Source organism: Oncorhynchus clarkii, chromosome 4 (assembly GCF_045791955.1).
Source record: "Oncorhynchus clarkii lewisi isolate Uvic-CL-2024 chromosome 4, UVic_Ocla_1.0, whole genome shotgun sequence".
In the NCBI taxonomy this organism is placed as follows: domain Eukaryota; kingdom Metazoa; phylum Chordata; class Actinopteri; order Salmoniformes; family Salmonidae; genus Oncorhynchus; species Oncorhynchus clarkii.
Window position 1 is genome coordinate 60,324,999 of NC_092150.1, and position 16,961 is coordinate 60,341,959.

Below are 16,961 nucleotides of genomic sequence, written 5' to 3' on the forward strand. Positions count from 1 at the left end.
GTGTGACAGATAGATATGTGGTCCAGTGGGGTGTCTGAGGCAGTGGCCGTGCTATGATCCGACTGAGCGGCTGCAGATAACAGTCCCACTGGGAAGCATTACCGCAGGGAACATCGGACGGACAGACATCCTTCCCGGTGACAAAGATATGAGGGGGAGGATAAGAGGGGGCCTGGCTCTCCGTGCCACCAGTAGAGAAAGAAGATGATTGATGCACACACTGATGGAGCTGATGTTTCAGACTGAGGGCAAACAGTGGTGATAGGATAAACAGGGGAGGCAGGTGACCGTAGACTGAGAAGTGGTTCCTCAATTAAAAGTTTAGAACTTATGATGCAGTGTATTTCCGTCATAGCGCCAGACTATCGCAAGGGGGAGTTAGAACGCTGATTATGCTTTTGGTTTCCCTCCCTACAAAAAACAACAAAGAATGAATTCTGAAATTAAGTGTGAAGAGAGTGATAGCCCTAGTTTATATAAAGTGAGTTTCTTTGCAGATGTAATTAAGAAACTGAATGAAAGAGAGTGGACTACAGCGACAAAAAACCTACAGGCAAGTCATCAGAACGGGCCTCATTTATGCACATTGTGAAAACCTTTACAAACATTTATTTTGTTGCAAACCTCTAGGTTTGTGGCAAATTTGCTGCAATCTAAATAGTGTGTCAGAAAATGTTGCCAGTAATGGTGAATCTGAGGCAGACCTTATTCAACAATAATATTTATTGCCACAACAGTTCGCCAGAGTTTTTTTTTCTTCTGACAAACAATTCTCTCAAGGTTCTATTTGAGTCTGTTTCAACAATATTTATTGCCACCAGTGGCAAACAGTTCACCAGAAGCCGTTTCTGGTGAACACATGAGTTCTAAGACAAGTAACCGTTGATGACCAATCAGGGGGATTACAAAAACTCTGATGGAAAATGGAAACCAAGCTATCTAGCTAGCTACCTACCAAAGTTGTTCGTGAGTGTCTAACTTAAGATTTCAACTTTCGAGCCTCCCGAGTGGCGCAGAGGTCTAAGGCACTGCATCGCAATGATTAGATCGCTAGATTCTGAGTTTCAGTCCAGGATCTGTCGTAGCCGGCCGCGACCTGGAGACCCTTGGGGCAGTGCATAACTGGCCCAGCGTCGTCCGGGTTAGGGGAGGATTTGGCCGGCCGGGATGTCCTTGTCCCATCGCGCACTAGCTACCACTACTGTGGCGGGCCGGGCACAGTGCACGCTGATACGGTCGCCAGGTATGCGGTGTTTCCTCCGACATATTGGTGCGGCTGGCTTCTGGGTTAAGTGGGCATTGTACCAAGAAGCAGTGCGGCTTGGTTGAGTTGTATTTTGGAGGACGCACGGCTCTCGACCGTCGCCTCTCCCGAGTCCGTACGGGGGTTGCAGCGATGAGACAAGATTAACTGCCACAATTGGGTAGAATAAGGGGTAAAACAATAAATAAAAATAATTAAACTTCCTAATAAACTTTAAAATTGTGTTAACTAATTGAAGCCTAGGTAGCAATGTAATATTTTATGGGATAGAGTGAAACATCTGTCAGCGCCACTGATGTTAGCCATCATATTTTTGCACAATTAATTTGATAGCTATCTAGCTAACTAATGATTTGCATAAACACATATTTTTAGGTGAATACTAGCCAGTCAGAGGAGCTGACAGATTGAAATTAGTATAAACAAAATCCCATAAAACATGACATTTCTACCTCGGCATCGCTCTCTGCTGTAGGCAGTGAAACATAATTAAAACTGAACCTGGTAAATCTAATTGAAATTCACTGATGGCTTAAGACCTATGGGTTTAACCTTCTGAATGAAGGAATTATGTTGAAGAAAGAAAAGTGCCTCTTATGAGTTCCCGAGAGCCGATCCTTGAAATGACAAAAATAACACATTTATTTAGAATAATTGTTTTTATGAATCCAGACAGTAGGCTATTATTCCTCTTTCCTGCATGACTTAATTTGTCTGCATGTATATTCAACATTTGGATAAAAAGAAACCATGCTATGGAGGAAATTCATATTTTTATTTTCAAAATGCAATGCGGCACATTGACAACTCAAATTGCTTTGATAGAGCCTTCTAATTTAAACCTAAATAAACAAGTCCCAGAATTGAATATAGGCTTAAAAAATCCTACATTTATTTTGAATCGGCCTACTCAACTCTTATCCAGAATCACTGGTCTAAACTCCTATTATGGCCTGCGTATGGTCTATAAATGAAAGTCTAAATTAGAAAACAAATAAACATACTAAAACAATAACTTTAGGCAAATAATTTGCCAATTTAATTAGCACAAATATTCCAATCATCACTTCGATGAAAGACTGAATTAGCCAACAAACAAAGCTACTAAAACAATAACTTCAAAAACAGTCCATTCATCACTTGGACTTCTTCCAATTTCTTAAAAATAATTGGGGTGGAAATCTTCAGTCAACATGTCAAGTGTAATTGTGCCATTATTATTCAAGTTCAACTCTGGGAGAGAGGAGAGAGAGAGAGACTGCACAAAACATTCACACCTCCGTTAATTTACAAAAGGATAGTCTAATAGCTTGGCTAGGTGTGAAAAATCCCCCAACTTGTGCCACAATTTAGGCTACAGATAAGATGCTGCGGTCAGTCTTCTGAACGAAGGTAGAATAGAGTCTACCACGCCCACTAATGATAATGACATGACTTATTACTATAATGATAATAGTAAAAACAACAATAAGGAAATCAAGAAGGGTAGGAGGAGCGAGCGCTGCGTCCTTATTACAGTATGTGTCAAACAGGTGCTGTTTGATTACAATCTTTTTTCTGACCGTCTGGAACAGTGTAAACACAAATACAATAATAATTTACAAACAAATTATAATCAATCCCAGCTAGTCTGTTCTAATGAAAAAAGGTTTTCAATTCTTCAGTACAGCAAAGATCGGGGGCCCAGGGCAGTAACATTCAGCTCATCTGATGAAGGTGCAGATGGATCAGATTCAAAGATCGAGTCATTGAAGGCAGACCAGCAGAAAGAAAAACTCTGAGGGCAGAGACGTGCGACGGCTGATGGATTGATCCGGAGCCAGGCGGCATTGACGGAGTGCCAGGCCGCATTCGCGTAAAGTCAGAATCACAGACCTGATTTGCCACAACTAAAAATGCATCTACCTCGTAAAAATAAGTCAATATATTATAATCCACATAATAACTCATACGAGACGAGGTGCAGCGAGAGGAGACAAACTGCGTATGTCAAAGACGATCAGAATGAATGTGTAGTTTAAGCTGGGAATAAATACAACAGATCCGGGTTCCAACAGCCCCGGACACAACTCATTGGAATGCCCCCACATCATGGCCCAACTAGCAATTTATACCAGTTCAACAAAGTTCCTGACAACGCGCAAAGAAAAGAGGCAGGGCTGAGGGGCAGGAATCTTAATTACAGGATGGTATCAGTGATTTGGATATGCATACTGCAAACCAGGGCTGCCCAACCCTCTTCCTGGAGATCTACCGTCCTGAGGGTTTTCAGTCCAACCCTAATTTAACACACCGGATTATACTAATTAGCTGCTCAACCAGACCTTAACTAGCTGAGTCAGATATGCTAAATTTGGGATGGACTGAAAACCTACAGGACAGTAGATCTCCAGGAAGAGGGTTGGGCAGCTCAGCTGTAGGCCTATAAATTGTCGGGAATAATGCGCCTCTTTCAAAGCATGAAGCTGAAACAGAATATAAACCATTAATTGTTTGAAACTTGGACGTTTTACTCCATATAGACCTTATGAGGAATTTCTTACCTTGCTTCAATAGCTTAGCAAAACCAGACCATTCAAACTTTGAGGGAATGAATTTATAAACACTTCCTCATATGCCATTGAAACTAGTATCTCTTCTGTTCTCGGTTTTCAAATCACAAATAAAGCTTTATGCTGCAAAATAGCCTTCTAAATAGACCAAGCCTGGATTAGTTTCAGAATATTTCAGCTCATCCACTCAGCCAGGCAAACAAACAGTATTATCGTTTTTCACACTTTACAATAGTGTGACAAAGTAAAAATACCGGTAATCAATTAGCCGCATTAGCCTGGCCTGTGTGTGAAAAATTCCCCCCAATTGCCACAAGTTGTGCCTTTTCTTAATAAAGAATGATACAAAATGCAGATGTTTACTTCAACTACATTTTAGTTGCACTTCCCCCCCAGCGCCAAGACCATGATATCATCAATGTATTTGTTGCATTGTTGCATTGTTAGTTACTCTAGCCAAAACGTCTTGATGGCATTCAAAAGTTGATCTTTGTTTTGTAGGCTTGGCAGAGCTACGAATATATGTTTTCAGATGATGCCAAACAAGTTTGATCAGGTTCAAAATCAGGAGACCTACACTAACGGTCAAAAGTTTTAGAACACCTACTCATTCAAGGGGTTTTCTTTATTTTTTACTATTTTCTACATTGTAGAATAATAGTGAAGACATCAAAACTATGAAATAACACATATGGAATCATGTAGTAACCAAAAAAAGTGTTGTTAAATCAAAATATATTTTATATTTGAGAGTCTTCAAATAGCCACCTGTTGCCTTGATGACAGCTTTGCACACTCTTGGCATTCTCTCTTCCAGCTTCATGAGGTAGTCACATGGAATGCATTTCAATTAACAGGTGTGCATTCTTAAAAGTTAATTTGTGGAATTCCTTTCCTTCTTCTTCTTGTGTTTGAGCCAATCAGTTGTGTTGTGACAAGGTAGGGGGGAGGGGATACAGAATATAGCCCTATTTGGTAAAAGACCAAGTCCATATTATGTCAAGAACAGCTCAAATAAGCAAAGAGAAACGACAGTCCATCATTACTTTAAGACATGAAGGTCAGTCAATACGGAACATTTCAAGAACTTTGAACATTTCTTCAATTGCAGTCGCAAAAACCATCAAGCGCTAATGATGGAACTGGCTCTCATGAGGACCTCTGCTGCAGAGGTTACCTCTGCTGCAGAGGATAAGTTCATTAGAGCCTCAGAAATTGCATTCCAAATAAATGCTTCAAAGAGTTCAAGTAACAGACACATCTCAACATCAACTGTTCAGAGACTGATTTGATTTGATTTTGATTTGACTGCATGAATCAGGCCTTCATGGTTGAATTGCTGCAAAGAAACCACTACTAAAGGACACCAATAAGAAGAAAAGACTTGCTTGGGCCAGAAACACTCGCAATGGACATTAGACCGGTGGTAATTTGTCCTTTGGTCTGGAGTTTTGGATTTTTGGTTCCAACCGCTGTGACTTTGTGAGACGTGGTGTGGGTGAACGGATGATCTCCGCATGAGTATTTCCCACCGTGAAGCATGGAGGTGGTGGTGTTATGGTGTGGGGGTGCTTTGCTGGTGACACAGTCTGTGATTTAAAATTCAAGGCAAACTTAACCAGCATGGCTACCACAGCATTCTGCAGCGATACGTGATCCCATCTGCTTCGGGCTTAGTGGGACTATCATTTGTTTTTCAACAGGACAATGACCCAACACACCTCCAGGCTGTGTAAGAGCTATTTTACCAAGGAGAGTGACAGAGTGGTGCATCAGATGAGCTTGCCTCCACAATCCACCGACCTCGACCAAATTGAGATGGTTTGGGATGAGTCAGACCACAGAGTGAAGGAAAAGCAGCCAACAAGTGCTCAGCATATGTGGGAACTCCTTCAAGATGGTTGGAAAAGCATTCCAGGTGAAGCTGATTGAGATAATGCCAAGAGTGTGAAAAGCTGTCATCAAGGCAAAGGGTGGCTATTTGAAGAATCTCAAATATTAAATATATTTTGATTTGTTTAACACCTTTTTGGTTACTAAACGATTCCATGTATTATTTCATAGTTTTGATGTCTTCACTATTATCCTACAATGTAGAAAATAGTAAAATAATAAAGAAAATCCCTTGAATGAGTAGGTGTTCTAAAACCTTTGACTGGTAGAGTACATGTACAGCAGGGTTTGCGTTAGGAAAATGTTGCGCCGGACATTTGACTGGCAACATTTAAATTGACTGGAAATTTGAGAAATTGAACAGACCCATATGTATTGCACACCCGCAGCAATGCACACACGGCATTAGACCACGTGCGGATGTTCGTTCCATAAAGCAATTAGCAGGGAAAACAACGTTGTCACCAGGGCACTGCACATGCGAGCTGTTTCATGTGACAGATATGAACATTTAGAAGGGAGAGGAGATCTAATAGGCTAGTTTGAAGCAAGGTAAGACATGCCTTATAATATGCATTAAAACTTTCAGGTTTCAAACAATTAAGTACACTACATGATCAAAAGTATTTGGACACCTGCTCGTCGAACATCTCATTCCAAAACCATGGGCATTAATATGGAGTTGGTCCCTTCCCTTTGCTGCAATAACAGCCTCCACTCTTCTGGGAAGGCTTTTCACTTGATGTTGGAACATTGTTGCGGGGACTTGCTTCCATTCAGCCACAAGAGCATTAGTGAGGTCGGGCACTGATGTTGGGTGATTAGTTAAGGTCAGGGCTCTGTGCAGGCCAGTCAAGTTCTTCCACACCGATCTCGGCAAACCATTTCTGTACGGATCTCACTTTGTGCACTGTCATGAAATAGGAAAGGGCCTTCCCCAAACTGTTGCCACAAAGTTGGAAGTACAGAATAGTCTTCAATGTCATTGTATGCTGTAGCACTAAGATTTCTAAAGGGCCTAGCCTGAACCATGAAAAACAGTCCCAGACCATTATTCCTCCTCCACCAAACTTTACTGTTGGCACTATTAGGGCTGTGGCAGTCATGAAATTTTGTCACCTGGTGATTGTCAAGCAAAAAACTGCCTGTTTCACGGTAAATGACCGCTAATTAACATAAACACATTTAGCATCTCCAGGCTTCCACACATAGTCAAGCCACTGATGCAGACTTTTGGAACATCTAAATTTTTAAAAAGTATATTAAATCCATGTCCAGATGTCACAATAAATCCATTACTTATTATAGACAGGTCTAAAGAAACATGATATGAAGAAAAGGTAGTCTATTTCAGAAGAACAGAATAGCATACTCTGTGCTGTCCTTATGGTAGGCCCTGATCAGGCTATGCTATACGGTTGTGGGCTACACTAGTTCATTTAGTTAAGATTTGCTTAGAATTCTGTGGCATTTTATAGCATGAAGAATACAATTGAACACAGCTGAATAAAATAGAAAATATATTTTCTCCAAACTATTTGAGGGAGTGCAGACATGCGGCTGTTCTGTGTTGAGCGGTTAACAAAGAAACAGGTACTCCTATAAGCTTAATTTAGAGTTATTTATGTAACTTTAGTTATGATAGAAATATTGGGCTATATGTTTCGATTTTGAAAACATTCTAAGGCTGCATGATCAAATCAAATTTGTATTAGTCACATGCGCCAAATACAACAGTGAAATGCTTACTTAAAAGCCCTTAACCAACAATGCAGTTAAAAAAATATGATTTAGAATAAGAAATAAAAGGAACAAGTAATTAAAGAGCAGCAGTAAAATAACAATAGCAAGACTATATACAGGGGGTACCGGTTAGTCGAGGTAATATGTACATGTAGGTAGAGTTATTAAAGTGACTATGCATAGATAACAGAGTATAACAGCAACGCAAATACTCTGGGTAGCCATTTGATTAGAAGTTCAGGAGTCTTAATGCTTGGGGGTAGAAGCTGTTTAGACGCCTCTTGGACCTAGACTTGGAGCTCCGGTATATCTTGCCATGCGGTAGCAGAGAGAACAGTCTATGACTTGGGTAACTGGAATCTGACAATTTTTAGAGCCTTCCTCTGACACCACCTTGTATAAAGGTCCTGGATGGCAGGAAACTTGGCCCCAGTGATGTACTGGGCCGTACGCACTACCTTCTGTAGTGCCTTGCGGTCGGAGGCCGAGCAGTTGCCATACCAGGCAGCGATGTAACCAATGGTGCAGCTGAATAACTTTTTGAGGATCTGAGGAAGATACGACGCTCATGATGATTAGAAAAAAAGTTGCATGAAAAGAGATCTGCTTTGTTTTTTTTGCACAGGCTGTACACACTTCATTAGTCTCTCCTTCACAATTTGACAAGAATTGATAAAAATCCATGCCTTTTGCGGCCAGTGGCCGTTGTGCTGAATATAATAATTATAATTCCCTTCTCGGCTGTGTGCAAAAGCACCTCTCACTCACATGGATCTCCATCACGTGATCGGGTCTTTCTCACAGGCTACAAGTGAAGACAGACACAACGGGGACACAACTGCGCGTGTCCTTATCCAATTTCGAGGCGCATATTGAAGATATATAAGTTGAGAAATAAATATAGCAGGCCTAACCTATAGAAAGCTGGATGGGATCCTTCTCTTTTTAATAGAGGCATTCACTCTGTTCTCACGCAATTGCAGAGTCCATAGCAATGTCGCACAACTTCCACTGGACTGCTTCATCCATTAAATATCTTGGACTATATCTACCAAAAGATACACCCAAACTTTATTGCATGAATTACGATCACATCAACAAGAAAATATATGATGACCTAGACAGGTGGAATTCACTTCCCTTAGATCTTAGTAGTAGAATTGAAACAATCCAAATGAACATCCTGCCGAGGTTACTGTACTTGTTCCAATCACTGCCCATAGAAATCCCACCTAAACAGTTTAGGGAATGGGATAAACGGATATCAAGGTTTATCTGGAACAGTAAGAGACCAAGAATTTGATATGCAACATTACAATTACCAAAAAACTATGGGGGTATGGCCTTACCAAACCTAAAAGATAATTTTGTGTCCGCCCAATTGAGACCTCTGGTGTGTTGGTGCAATTCAGAATACGAATCCAAATGGAAAGACATTGAGACTACTTTGACAGAGATACCCATCGTCAGTTTTGGGAAACAAGGACATGGTGATAGAAATATACAATAGACAAAATCAGTGGATTAATTTCTCTCTTATTAAGACATGGTTTAGGGTAGTTAAGCAAAATAATTTAGACAGAGAGATCAAACTGCTGAGTTGGCCCGCATACGACCCCAGCTTCATCCCTGCAACTCAGGACAGCAGATTTAAACATTGGACGCAGAAAGGCATCACATCATTCAGTACAATTATAAGGAATGGGGACCTAGATAATTTCCAAGACCTAAGTAAAAAACATGGCTTGGATAAACAAGATTTTTACAGATACCTACAAGTTCGACACTATTTCTTAAGGGAGATAAAAGTGATTTGAGCACCTCAAAAATGTATCCAAGTATTTACTAACGCATACAACTTGGGGAGTAACAAAAAAAGCTTTACACCACTCCAGCTGATGCTTGGCATTACGCATGGTGATCTTAGGCTTGTGTGCGGCAGCTCGGCCATGGAAACCCGTTTCATGTAGCTCCCGACGAATAGTTATTGTGCTGCTGTCGATCCCAGTAGTGAGCGGTGATGATTTTTACGCGCTTCAGCACTTAGTGGTCCCATTCTGTGAGCTTGTGTTGCCTACCAATTTGCGGCTGAGCCATTGTTGCTCCTAGACGTTTGCACTTCACAATAACAGCACTTACAGTTGACCGGGGCAGCTCTAGCAGTTGACCGGGGCAGCTTTAGACTTGTTGGGAAGATGGCATCCTATGACGGTGTCACAATGAAGAGCTCAGTGACTTTCAACAAGGCCATTCTACTTCCAGTGTTTGTCGATGGAGATTGCATGGCTGTGTGCTCGATTATATACATATAGACCTGTAAGCAACGGGTGTGGCTGAAATAGCCGAATCCACTCATTTGAAGGGGTGTATATGCTTTCAAAATGCATACGGCCTCCAGCACATTGCAAAGTGGTGTGTGACGTGCTGATGAACCCTACCTCCCATTGCCGCTTGATGCAGCGTTCAAAACAACTGAGAACTCGGAAATATCTAACTTCCGAAATGGGAACTCTGAACAAAACGAGCTCCGACTGGGAAAAATCTTTTTGTACAGTCATCCAACTTGGAGTTCCAACTTGGGAACTCAGGCCTCTTTCTAGAGCTCCAACATTCCAACCTGAAGATCACTGATGTCATGATTTGACCATGTATTTTTCTCAGTTCCCTGTTATCTTGAAAGCACCATAAGATGCTACAGCAGCAACTCTGGCGATGTCTGACATATGTTCTACTCCAAGGCTCTGTATCTGTATGCTGTACGCCTTTGATAAATAACAAATCTACTGTACACACGCGCCAATTTTATTCCACAAAATTATGCAAATTAACCTATAGACCAATAAGCATGATCAGTCAAATGTATTTGTAGCGACTGGTATTCCCACCAATGAATAGGCTAAAAAGCATTATTTCGCAATGGGATTGTTTCTTCTTCTCCCGGACAATTGGTCGGCGCAAATTTTATTCATTGGTTTATACATTTTTTAAATTTTTTAATTGGACAAAAGCCGGCTAACAGAAACTGTGATATAGAGTTATTTGAGGCATTGAATAGAGACAAGCAGAAAGAGAAACATTCTCTGAGGGCAGAGATACGGGCAATGGCTGATGCATTGGTTCAGAGCCAGGTGGCACTGACGGCGTGCCATTGGCAGAGAATGACACATTGAAAAGGGCGAGGGACACTGTACAGTAGCTTAATCAACATCTGCACTTCGTCTAATTCAATAATATATTTCTACTACTGTAGATGCTGTGTTTTTATTTTTAGAATACAGTACTGGGCTTATAGTAGTGATGGTAGGGATTGGCCACAGTACACGCCTTGATGAGCCATTAAATTGGACAATAGCCAGCCAAAACTCTCATAATAGCTAATTGGTGATCAAAACTAAATTGAATGAGAGGAGAGGTTGGTGTTCTTCAGGAAGAAAATGGATTCTTAAAAACAAAAATAACCATAAATAAAAGAGAATGGAACCAGTCAAATTTGAATTGAAACGACCAGGTTTATTTGAAATGACCAAATGTCGGCCTTTAACCATCAGACTATTTCACACAATATTGTGCAAATATTTATATTTTTGAGAGACTTGTATTAACAGATGTTTTATGAAATTGTAATTATGAAGTGTATTCACAATTGCATGGTACGATGAGCTCTGCTCAATTTCAAATGCCGTGATTAATAAATGGAGTAGATATGCTCAAAGTTCCCGTCTGGTGGTTCGAACGAGCAATAACGGCGCGCACGGTCATGCACCATACTGTACCACGGTGTCCCGCATGCTATACCACAGTATGAATGCTACTTTTAATTGAAGAACCACTGTAGGCAGAGCTCTATTGGAGAACATACCCTGGCTGCACCTCAAATGGCACCCTATTCCCTTCATAGTGCACTACTTAAACATTTCTCTCTTTTTGAACAGAGGCGCTTTGACGCAGTAACACATGGAATATGTATTAGCCCCCTGGTTAAACGTGTGAGGTAAGTCTGAATAAGAAAAGCAATTTATATCATGCTGTGATAACTTGTAAATTTAACTGATAATTAAGTAACATACAGAGACGTAAAGAGACCTGATGACAAGATGGATGGTATGGACAGCTGTCTCCCTGTTTCCTGTACTTGTCTTGAACATTTTCACACAGCCCACAGCTTCAAAACACACTGACAGGTTTGATTCGCACATGATGAAAAGCAATCATGGCAGGCTGTTCACCAAAGGCAGTACAGATGCTCCAAAATAGCTCATCAAGACAAACTATCAAGAGTTCTACTGAACTGAATGTTTCTCATTATATTAAAATGAATTGCAGATGTTTTCGCAGGTGAAGCAATATGCTTGTGTTTCTAGCTCCAACAGTGCAGTAATACCTAACAATAAAATTTAAAAAACAACCCAGAAAAAAAAGTGATATACTGTAAGATGAGCCATGACTAGAATACAGTATGTATATATATTAAATGGGTGAAACAGTATGTAAAACATTTTTAAAGTGACCAGTGTTTATAGGGCAGCAGTCTCTAAGGTGCAGGGTAGAGTATCGGGGGTAAGCCGCTAGAACAGAGACTGAGGTTCAGGGCAACTGTTTAACAGTCTGATGGCCTTGGAATAGAAGCTGTTTCTCAGTCTCTCCCTCCCAGCTTTGAAGCACTTGCACCGGAGTATGTGAGCGGAGAGCAGCTGGGGTGGATCGTGCCCAACTTGACTAGAGCGCGGAGAGAGATTCGCAAAGCCTGGTGCTTCAGCGCTCGCTCCCGCTCTAATTTCACTCCAGTAAGCACTCACTTCAAGAGCTCAGGGCATGCCCGCCCAGCATGCATGTGTAGTCTACTTGTGCGCTCCTATGGCCCCTTGCTTTAGCTACTGTCATGGAGTTAAATATTTTAATAAAAAAACTGATAAAACACACAGATGCTAAATCAAGGTGACTTACAAAGATGAGGACCAAAATCAAGAGAAGGCGTGCGGTGATGTAGTGTCAACAGCTCAAGAATCATTGTGGAATCTGAAAAGACACGTAACCCAAAAGCATGGTGGTGTACTAACTACAGTACGTGAACATGCTAAAAGCAAGGAACGAGGTGGGTAGATAACCATGCGCGCCATTGTAGCAAAAATAATATACAAAAATATGAGCTCTTAAACGTTTAGTTCATTATTGTTCTATTTTCTATACAATAGGCCATAATTGATTATGGCCCAATAGGCGTAGCATATTCAAGGACTTTCCATTTTGATTTGCTTATTTTGCCCAAAAACCTTTAGGCCTACCTAAATAAATAAAAACAACTCTGCATCTCTGCTCAGCTTGGCAAGAGTGGCCCAAAAAGTGTTTAGCATCCCCAGTGGCTCTTCAAGTATGGGAGAGGATATTCTCCACTCCTGGCCTGCTCTCCAGGCACCATCACATGAGCCTGAAGCCACAGACTGGCCAAATTCGTGTTTCTAAAAATTAATTCAAAGGCACTAAGTCATTTTTTGTTAAATGTTTTATTCAATTCTGAGTCAGGCTATATGCGTAAGTTAAAGACTATAATGATTTAATACAACGAAAAAGTCATTTAAATGCTTATTGCTTTATGTCCCTACCAGCCTATTGTGTCGCACACGCAAATGCTTCACAATGTATTTATTTGTTGGCTTTAGCCTTGAAATAATAGAGCCTAAATAATTCATTTACGTTCTTTCTTAGGCTCCATGTCTGGCTCCTGACCTATTTAGAGTGTTTATATGCTGTTTAATATGACATGTAGCCTATTTGAAATTGTTTGCTTTTTACATTCACCTTTTCATGTTTATTCAAATACTTTTCATTCAAATCCATATAGTTTGCTTTCAATAATTCAAAACCAAATGGTAGGTCCAGGTAGTCACAAAAATAGATGGATGTTGGTTAAATTGTGAATTTAATGAATGGAGCGAATTTGGAGCGGAAGCGCGGAGCAGTTTTTAGCGGAGAGGTTGGAAAGTACCTGGAGTGACATGAGCGAGACTTCCAGCTCACATACTCTGGCCTCTACAGTCTTCTCCTTCTAAATGTTAGCGTGGTGAACAAGCCGTGGCTCGGGTGGCTTAAGTCCTTGATGATCTTCTTGGCCTTCTTGTGACACCGGGTGCTGTAGACACCTGGAGGGCAGGCAGTGTGCCCCCTGGAGAGCCATGTGGTCGCTTACGATGAAATTGATACAGCCCGAAAGGATGCTCTCAATGGCGCATCTGTAGATGTTAGTGAAGTTCTTAGGGGCGAAGCCGAATCTGTTCAGCCTCCTGAAGTTGAAGAGGCGTTGTTGCACCTTCACCACGCTCTTTGTATGAAGGGACCATTTTAAGTTGTTAGTGATGTGCACGATGAGGAACTTGAAAGCTTTTGACCCTCTCCACTATAGCTCTGTCGATGTGGATGGGGGCGTGCTTTCTCTGCTGTCTCCTGTAGTCCACAATCAGCTCCTTTGTTTTGTTGACGTTGAGGGAAAGTATTTTCCTGACACCACTCCGCCAGGGCTCTTATCGTTGTCGGCAATAAGGCCTACCACTACTGTGTCACCAAGCAAACTTGATGAATGAGTTGGAGACGCGCGTGACTTCACAGTCATGGGTGAACAGGGAGTACAGGAGGGGGCTGAGCACGCACCCCTGTGGGGCCTGCATGTTCAAATCATCGTGGCGGAGGTGTTGTTGCCTACCTTCACCACTTGGGGTCGGCCCATCAGGAAGTCTAGGACCTAGTTGCACAGGGAGGAATTCAGACCCAGGGCCCTGAGATTAGTGATGAGCTTGGAGGGTACTATGGCGTTGGAAGGCTGAGCTGTAGTCAATGAACAGCATTCTTACGTAAGTATTTCTCTAGTCCAGGTAGGATAGGGCAGTGAGCAGTGCAATGGCGATTGCGTGGTACATGGATCTGTTGGGGCGATATGCGAATTGTAGTGGTCTAGTGAATCGGGTAAGGTGGCGATGATATGGTCCTTTACTAGCCGCTCAAAGCACTTCATGATGACAGCAGTGAGTGTTTACTCACATCGGCCCCTTCACTGTGAACTTTGCTGTTGGTTTGAGGAGGGAGGAAGGTCATTCAGCGACATTATTCGGCCTGGCAGCCTCTCCTCCAGCAAGCCTATAGACAGCTCGGCCATTTCGGGTCCTACATCAGACTACCACATAAGCGTACAAACCTCGAAAAAGGCCAGTATGCATCCAATCCGCCTCTTAGTCAGAGCTGAGAACTTATCAGGAGCACCCCATCAGTCACAGAGGGCACTCTGACCCTCAGCTAGGCTACAATACAAGCATCACAAACATTGGGTATGCAGACAGAGGCTTAGGCTGTGTTCCAAAAGGCACACTATTCCCTACACAGTGAGCTACTTTTAAAGAGGGCCGATACGGCTCAGGTCAAAACTACTGCACTATGTGAGGAATAGGGTGCGATTTGGGACACAACCTTATTGTGGGAGCCAGGCAGGGCTAGGCTATTTCTACAGACGAAAAGTCAATGATGGCTCCCAAACATATTCTTTATTCTATGTTTATTTAAATGTGGAACATATTGTGCCAGAGGGCTTTCTCAGCACAGTACCTAATGTAGCTAACATGTTTTTTAAATAAATACAGCCATAAATTACAACAATGTACACTCCTGACTTTAATAGCAAAAAGATATACACCGAAAATGGACCGTAATTAGTATTTTCCACACAGCCCCTACTTACTCCTAAAGTGGGGCTTACGCTCCAAAGCCAATCATAAAAAGGGCTTCTGAGAAAATGGAAGAATTTCCAAGCCAGAACTGTTCAAAAAATATGCGAGGATCATCGATCAATGGAATTGTTATGAGGGAGAACAAGAAGGGTAAGAACAAAGTGGGAAAGAGGCAAACACGGTGGCTGCGTAACAAATGGCACCCTATATAGTGGACTACTTGAGTCCTATGCGCCCTGGTCAAAGGTAGTGCACTATAATGGAAATAGGGTGACATTTGGGAGCATCCAATGTACCCGGCTATAATGGGGGAACAGGAAATTACCACTGTGATATTAATAACATAAAACGACACATCAATTAGCTCCCCTGAAAGAGACGCCTATTCCCGTCGGAGAGCCAGCCACTCTGAGTTCCGGTGGAGTGCGGGGCTGCTGCAGCCGCGCCAAACCTGCACTCTGCAGCCTAATTTCATTCCCAGCCCAGCACACCCAGGAAACTGGCTCCTGCTACCTGACAGCTACTGAGCTTTTCATATTCTTCAATCATTATTTCTAAAATTACAGAGCGACGCAAAACCAAAACTGTTCACGGCGAGGAGGGGGGATGCAAAACAAAATAATGAGTTGTAGGCGCTGGGGGAAAGTTCTGAATTAACCCAGGTGAGTGATCTCAGGCTGCTGCTTGCTTTCAGACAAAATAGACTGACTTAAATGGCTAGTGCTATTATCGAGGCAAAACTTGATTCCTTGATGCACAGTCACTTGAGTGAGAATCCAATCTGACAACTTGGATCATAAGAAAAAGCCATGGCCATTGTTTTGCCCATAGGGAAATGACAACAGGAGTTGAAAAGCTGTTTTCTTCTAGCAGATGCATGGATGGACAAGCTTTCTCTCCAGTCCAAAGAAGGAATATAAATATTTCACCTGTGAACTAACAACTGATCGAATGAACATTCATCTCAAGGGATATAGGCAAACAGGTTGGATTTTTAGGTGGAGTCCAAATCTACCCTCATTTCCTAGTTAGGGGAAAGGTTCTACGTATTTTACTTCCCTTCTATGCCTGTCTATTGATCCGTGTTGTCTTTGTCAAATAGTCCCATCTCCTGGTTTGGCTATTTCAGTGATGATCAATCACTTTCTTGTTGCTACTCAATGATTTACAGCTGGACCAGGGATATGAAATCAATATTGTAACACACAGACATAAGGAAGAAGACAAGGCTCCTGATGGCAAATAAATGAGAACTCAGAGGAGGTCAGGGCAAAACAGCCCTCAACACAAGAAAGGGAAAAGTAGTTAAATACATAGACACGGCTTGATAGTTTGTTTGACACCTACCGTAGCAGCTAACTAAAGCACAGACTGAGTAAAGCATATTTTTTACTAGAATAAATATCTAACACCTGTGGCGCCAAACTAGAGAATTCGTGAAGGTAGTACCCCGACGGTATTTGGAAGAGACAGGGTTGATGCACGTCACACAATGTGCAGCATCAGAGAGAAGACGTTGAGTCAGATCGGAATAGCAACTTGTATGTAAAACACTCTGCCTCCCCGCGCCCAATCAATCTGAACGTCTGCAGGTGTGCACAGCTGCACACCACTTCTGATTCTACTTACCTCCACCACATATCTCTCTCTAAATGCCACCCCTTCCGTTACGCTGTGCAGACACTATCGGTTATCTGAGGTGATGTTGTGCTAATTAATTTACTACAGAGCCATGTTGCATCACTCCAGAGAAAAACACGTCTCTGCAAACTATCCAAATAGGGGACACTATCCCTCCTT

General features: G+C 41.9%; 1 protein-coding gene across 1 annotated transcript in view; it reads right to left on the minus strand.

Annotated features, from left to right (window-relative positions):
• The window catches only part of LOC139407036 (RNA guanylyltransferase and 5'-phosphatase), a 142,780-nt gene that overhangs the window by 28,841 nt on the left and 96,978 nt on the right, over window positions 1–16,961 (minus strand). The window lies entirely within an intron of this gene.